Here is a 7663-nt window from a genome sequence, read left to right on the forward strand (position 1 = left end):
AAAAGTGGAGTTACAAACCAAAATTACAAGCCAAAATTACTGGCTTTTATGTTTGCCTATAGATTTATCTTTACTAGAGATCTTAATATCTTCATTTGTCATTGAGTTGCTGTCTATCATCCATTTATTTCATCTCCTTTCTTACAGGGCAGGTTTATTGGTAATGGGCACCCTAACTTTTGTTTGGGAATGTCTAAATTTCTTCTTCATTTTTGAAGTACAGTTTTGCAGATACAGGTTTCTTATTTGAGAGTTTTTTCTTTCATCACTTTAAACATATTATCCCACTGCCTTCACATCTGAAAGGCTTCTGCTGACAAATTCTATTGCTAATCATTTTTAAAAAGAAATTTTATTTATTTCATTCACAAATAATGGTTATGAATGTAAATATTAAATATAAATATATTTAATTTAAATATAAGGTACAATGTGATTTTTTAATCTATGTATACATTGTAAAAAAAGATTCAATCAAGTAAATTATCATATCTATTACCTCACCAACTTTTCTTTTGTGGCAGGAGTGTTAATGTATTATTTTAGTAGTTTTGAAATATACAATTTATTATTGTTAACTGTGGTTACCATGCAGTATAATAGATCACTAAAACTTACTCCTGCAGTCTAACAGACACTTTGTAGTTTGTGATCAACATCTTTCCTTTCCCCATCCTTCTCCCAACCCCAGCCTCTGGGTTGGGAGAACCCAGTAGAAAAGTAACCACCTTTCTACTCTGTTTCTGTGAGATCAACGTTTTTGGATTCCGCATATACGTGAGATTATACAGTATTTGTCCTTCTGTGTCAGGCTTATTCCCCTAATCCCCAAACTCTTTCCTCTGTTCTCCATATTCAAACCAAACAGGAGGTCCTTTAGATTTATCTCTGTCCTATTTCTCAAATGTATCCTTTTCTCTCTATTCTTATTGCTACTTAGTTCATCATTTCTTGTTAGAATTACCATATTGCTTCTTACCATGTTTTCCTAATATGTCTGACTTTCTCCAATACATTCTCCACATCCCATAACTGATCTGAAACAATTATGCAAATGATATTCACCTTTTCACACAGTTGTTCATTGGTTCCTCGTGACCTTTAGCAAAGTTCAAACTCTGGCCATGACATGTAAGTTCCTTTAGCACATGGGCCTCTAGTCTCAGTAGTCTGAACTGACTGGAGGTGTTTCTTCTTGCCTGTTGCCAAGCCTTCAAGCAGACTCACTCATGGATGACACAGCTGTCTGCAAGTGCCTACTGTTTTGTCTCAAAACTTGTAGTGACAGGTGTGTCTTGTCACTTTCTGGTGTACATTGCAGATCTGCCTTGTTTATCATTCCAAGATGAGCTCCGATGTGAGTGGCCCTGACAGTGCAGAGTATAATCAAATGCCCTTTGAACTGAGGGAGCACAATTTATTGCTGTTAACACATTTTACAGTTTATAAGGTTATCAGCCCCTTAACTCGTTAGTTTTTTTCAAGCTTGGCTTTGAATCTGTAAACACAACTGATTTATATCACAAAATTGACATAAAATATAATATTTATTGTTTCATTTTATAAATTCCTTACCTCATAAAGTATAATTAAAAAAACAATAAGATTACATTTTCCCTTCCATCCATCTCACTAAGAAATAGTATCATAATTCTTCAACAGTGAATTTTCTGTATGGGAGAAAAAGATGTTTTAACATAAATTTAGCCAATTTTTGAATAATTGCTGAAACAAAGCCGCACATCTACAAGCAATTAATCTTCCTCAGAGTCCACAAACATAAATAATGGGCAAAGGATACCCTATTAAATAGTGCTGGGAAAACTGGCTAACCATATGCAGAATAATGAAATTGGACCCCTGCCTCTCATATACAAAATTAAACTCAAGATGGATAAAATACTTAAATGTAAGACCTCGAACTATAACCTGGGAAATACTTTTCTAGACACTGGCCTAGGCAAAGAATTTATGACCAAGTCCTCAAAAGCAAATGCAAAAAGACAAAAATTGACAATTGAGATATAATTAAGCCAAGGAGATTTTGCACAGCAAAAGAAACTATCAACAGAGTAAACAGACAACCTACAGAATGGGAGAAAATGTTCACAAACTCTACATCTGACAAATCACTAATATTCAGAATCTATTAAGAACTTAAATCAACAAGAATAATAACTTCATTAAAAAGTGGGTGAAGGACATAAGCAGACACTTCTCAAAAGAAGACATACAAGCCGCCAGCAAACATATGAGAAAATGGTCACTATCACTGATCATGAGAGAAAAGCAAATCAAAACCACAATGAAATACACCTTCACATCAGTCAAAACAGCTATTATTAAAAAGTCAAAAAATAACAAATGATGGCGAGGTTGCAGAGAAAAGGGAACACTTGTATGCTGTTGGTGGGAGTGTAAATTAGTTCAACCATTGTGGAAAACAGTATGGAGTTTCCTCAAGAAGCTAAAAGAGTTATTATACCATTCGACTCAGCAATCCTATTACTGGGTATATATCCAGATGAATTGAAATTCTACCCACATTCTACCACAAAGACACAGGCATGCGAATGTTCACTGCAGCACTATTAACAATAGCAAAGACGTGGAATCAACCTAAATGCCCATCAATGACAGATTGGATAAAGAAAATGTGGTACATATACACCATGGAATACTATGCAGCCATAAAAAGAACAAGATCATATATTTTGAGGGAACATGGATGGAGCTGGAAGCTATTATCCTTAGCAAACTAACACAGGAGCAGAAAACCAAACACCACATGTTCTCACTTGTAAAAGTGGGAGCTAAATGATGAGAAATGATGAGAACTCATGAACACGAAGGGAATAATAGAAACGGGTCTACTTGGAGGGTGGAGGGTGGGAGATGGGAGAGGAGCAGAAAAGATAACTGTTGGGTACTGGCTTAATACCAGGGTAATGAAATAATCTGTACAACAAACCCCCATGACACAGTTTACCTATTTAACCTTAACAGGTACCCCCGAACCTAAAATAAACTTTTTTTTAAGTCAAAAAATAACAGATGTTCATGAGGTTGTGGAGAAAAGGGAATGCTTATACACTACTGAAGGGAGTGTAAATTAGTTTGGCCTCTGTGGAAAGCAGTTTGGAGATTTCTTAAAGACCTACAAATAGAATTACCACTCAACCTAGCAATCCCATTACTGGGTATATACTCGGAGGAAAATAAATAGCTCTACCAGAAAGACACATGTACTTGTATGTTTATCACAGCACTATTCACAATAGCAAAGACATGGAATCAACCTAGGTGCCCATCAATGGTGGACTGGCTAAAGAAAATCATATATATACACCATGGAATACTATGCAGCCATAAAAAAATAAAATCATGTCTTTTGCGGCAACATGGCTGCAGCTGGAGGCCACTATCCTAAGTGAATTAACACAGAAACAAAAAACTAAATACTGCATGTTTTTATTTATAAGTAGGAGCTAAACATTGGGTATACATGGACACAAAGATGGGAACAATAGACACTGGAGATCCTGAAAAGAGAGAGGAAAGGAGGGGAGCAAGGGTTGAAAAACAATCTGTTAGGTACTATCTTCACTATTTGGGCAACAGGACTATTAGAAGCCCAAACCTCAGCATCACGCGATATACCCATGTAACAAACCTGCGCGTGTACCCCTGAATCTAAAAAAATGTTGACGTTCTGATCCTCAAAGTAATGGTATTAGGAGGTGAGAGGGAATTCGCCTGAGGATAGAGCCATCATGATTTGCATTACTGGTTTTATAAAAGGAACGAACCCCAGAGAGCTCTCTCCTCCCTCTATGCCCGGTGAGGATAATACCTGAAGTCTGAAGTCTGCAACTCAGAAGAGAGTCCTCACAAGAGCCTGACCATATGGCGCTTTACACTAGGCCATGAGTATCTTTTGCATAGTCACTGTTTTTATTGTTTTATCTATCTACCACAATTCTCTTGTGTAGCACGAAGCTCCATGGCCTCAGTAGACCTTCTCCAAACCTTAAAAACCATCAGTCTAGGCTGGGTGTGGTGGCTCACACCTGTAATCCCAGCGGGCAGATTGCCTGAGGTCAGGAGTTCGAGAGTAGCCTGGCCAACATGGTGAAACCCCGTCTCTACTAAAAATGCAAAAATTAGCTGGGCGTAGTGACGGGTGCCTGTAATCCCAGCTACTCAGGAGGCTGAGGCAGGAGAATCTCTTGAATCAGGAGACAAAGTTTGCAGTGAGCTGAGATTGTGCAACTGCACTCCATCCTGGGAGACAGAGGCAGACTCTGTCTCAAAAAAAGCAAAAGCCATCAGTCTTGGCTGGGGAGGGTGGCTCATGCCTGTAATCCCAGCACTTTGGGAGGCCGAGGCTGGCAGATTACTTGAGGTCAGGAGTTCAAGACTAGCCTGGCTAATGTGGTGAAACCCTGCCTCTACAAAAAATACAAAAATTAGCTGGGTGTGGTGGTGTGCACCTGTAGTCTCAGCTACTCGGGAGGCTGAGGCAGGAGAATCACTTGAACCCAGGAGGCAGAGGTTGCAGTGATCCAGGATCATACTAGTGCACTCCAGCTTGGGCGGCAGAGTGAGACTCTGTCTCAAAAAACAAAAACAAACCATCAGTCTTACTAGGGAGTTTTTTTTGTTGTTTTTTTTTTTGTTGTTTGTTTTTTTTTTTTTTTACAAAAGGGGGACTTGTACACAAAAAGTGGGTGAAGCCGCTCTATTCGTTTGTCTGCAGTGTGTTGTCTCACAGAACACAGAGCCCCATTGGGCTGCAGGGAACATTCTTTGTGTGTCTGAAGAGGCTGCAACAGTTTGCTAGAGCTCCCATAACGCAGTATCAGACTGAAGGGCTTTAACAACAGAAGTTTAGTTTCTCACAATTCTGGAGGCTACAAATTTGACATCAAGCTCCTGGCTGGGATGGTTTATCTGAAGCCTCTCTCCCTGGCTTGTAAACAGCTGTCTTCTATTTCTGCACTCACAAGGTCTTCTCTCGTGCCTCCCTGTGTCCTTGCTGCCTCTCCTTATAAGAACTCCTGTCATAGTGGATTAGGGCCCACCCCAATGAACCCACTTTAATTACCTCTTTTTTTTTTTTTGAGATCGAGTCTTGCTCTGTTGCCCAGGCTGGAGTGCAGTGGTGCGATCTCGGCTCACTGCAACTTCTGTCTCCCAGGTTCAAGCAATTTTTCCTGCCTCAACCTCCCAAGTAGCTGGGATTACAGGCATGTGCCACCACACCTGGCTGATTTTTTTTGTATTTTTAGTAGAGACGGGGTTTTACCATGTTGGCCAGGCTGGTCTCAAACTCCTGACCTCAGGTGATCCACCTGCCTCGGCCTTTCAAAGTGCTGAGATTACAGATGTGAGCGAGTAATGACCACACTTGGCCATGTTAATTACCTCTTTAAGGAGCATATGTCCAAATACGGTTAGATTCTGAGGCACTGAGTGTTAGAGCGTGAACATATGAATTTGTGAGAAGGAACACAATTCATCCCATAACATATACTAACTCCCTCCGGAGTACACATATGTCAAATTTGTATAGCTACAGCCCGATAACTTTCCAAAAGGGCTGTAGCAGGCACATAGTCACCAGCAGTCCCGGAAGGTAGCTGGTTCCCTGCATTCAGCCTCCCCTGGAGGTTAACATTTCTTTTAATATTTTGCCAACCTGGTGTCTGTGTGGGAAATACAGTCACGTTGTTCCTTTCATTCCCAAGTTTCCCAGTGGATGTGTCTGTTGTCTTTTGGTTGTTTAATATCTGCTTGGGGCTTCTTTTCCCTGAGCCAAATGCTCAGATCTCCTAGGTTCTCTGATGAGCTTTCTCCCTGGAGTCTCCTGACATTTTCCCTTTTGCCAGGTGTGGGATTGTTTTAGTTGTTTCTCAAGACTTCCTTTAATGTTAAAGGAAGAAAAACAAATTATGTTGCTTTAAGTCCAAAGAGTTCTTCTAGAGTGTCTTGCCCTGTGCACTGTCTCTGAAAAGGAGAGGAAAGGAGGCTTCCCCAGGCCCTTCTCCTCCATGGCAGGAGCAGGCCGAGCCTCAGGTAGTTTAGAGGGAATTTCATGCAGCCTCCCTTGTGGATGATTCTCTGTTCTGACTCATGTGCTGTTGAGCAGCCATTTGACATCCAAAAGTCTGTGTCTTCTCATCTATATAATGAGTGTATTTTTTTTGAGGACTCACTTGGATAGTGGTCTTCATACAGGCTATTAATACAGGTGGGTGCTGTTGCTCCACAGTTGCCAAAATACTGTGATGATGCCTTGAAGCTATTAATGATTTAATGAATATCTGTCCCCCCACCCCATCAAATTTTACATTGAAAGTCTAAAACCTTTTTCACCATGAACACCCATGTCCTCCGCATGCACAAGTCCCTGAAGGGTTGAGGCTTCCTAGTCTGATCTCCAGATCCCAATTCCCTGGTGGCTCATGATGCCGTCACTGCCTGTGTCCTTCTTGGTCCTTTCTAGTATGAAAATGAGCATACTCTGAACCTAGGGGAGATCTGTACTATGCAGAGGGACCCCCCAGCCAGGCACAAGGGAGAGGCTGGTGGAATTGCTGGTTCCAGCCTTCCAGGGTCAAACCGTCCCCTCCTTCAGGAGCTTCCTGAGCTCCTAGTGGGACTTCACCACCATCCTACAGTTCCTGTAAGGGAGGAGACCACCCCTCATATTGTCTTATACCCAATTTCTGCCTCCAAAGAAAGAAGAACTAAAAACTAAAAGGCAGAAATGAAATCCACAGGCAGACAGCCCGGCGCCACACCCTGGGCCTGGTAGTTAAAGATCGACCCCTGGCCTAATCGGTTATGTTATCTACAGATTACAGACATTGTATAGAAAAGCACTGTGAAAACCCCTGTCCTGTTCCATTCTAATTGCTGGTGCATGCAGCCCCCAGTCACGTACCCCCTGCTTGGTCAATGGATCACGACCCTCTCACGTGGACCCCCTTAGAGTTGTGAGCCCTTAAAAGGGACAGGAATTGCTCACTCAGGGAGCTCAGTTGTTAGAGACGTGAGTCTTGCCGAAGCTCCTGGCCGAATGAAGCCCTTACTTCTTTAACTCGGTGTCTGAGGGGTTTTGTCTGCGGCTTGTCCTGCTACACCTGGAGCAGCTGTTCAGCAGGTGGGTGTCTGTTTCTTTCAAGGCACACCCTACTACCTACTAGCTGTGTCTAGGGATGCCACTGCAGCTTTCTGAGCCTCAACTCGCACCTCTGAAAAGTGGAGTAGTAAGATGAATCTCAGTGAGGTTCTTGTAGGAACGAAATGGCCTAAGACATGACAGGTGGCTCCTGAGTGCCTGGCTCTGTGGAAAAGTTGCTGGACCTACTGTGGTTGTTCATATTTCTTAATTTTCTTTTCCCCTGTCTCAGAAGAAGCTGTTTTCATCATGTCTCAATGGCCCCTGTCTCTCTATGTTTGGCAAAGCACATAGACAGCAAATCTGTTTTTGCATTTGTAAAGGAGGTTTGAGATTCCTTCTAGCTAGTCTTTGTCCTCGATACAGACAGAACAGGGGGCCCTAGGTGCTAGGAGACGAATCTGTCCTAAATCTGAAAGGATTACAGTAACAGTTGATCAGATCACAATTCATTCACGGAAACATCCACAACAAAAA

This window comes from Nomascus leucogenys, chromosome 5, assembly GCF_006542625.1.
Source record: "Nomascus leucogenys isolate Asia chromosome 5, Asia_NLE_v1, whole genome shotgun sequence".
NCBI classification, from domain to species: domain Eukaryota; kingdom Metazoa; phylum Chordata; class Mammalia; order Primates; family Hylobatidae; genus Nomascus; species Nomascus leucogenys.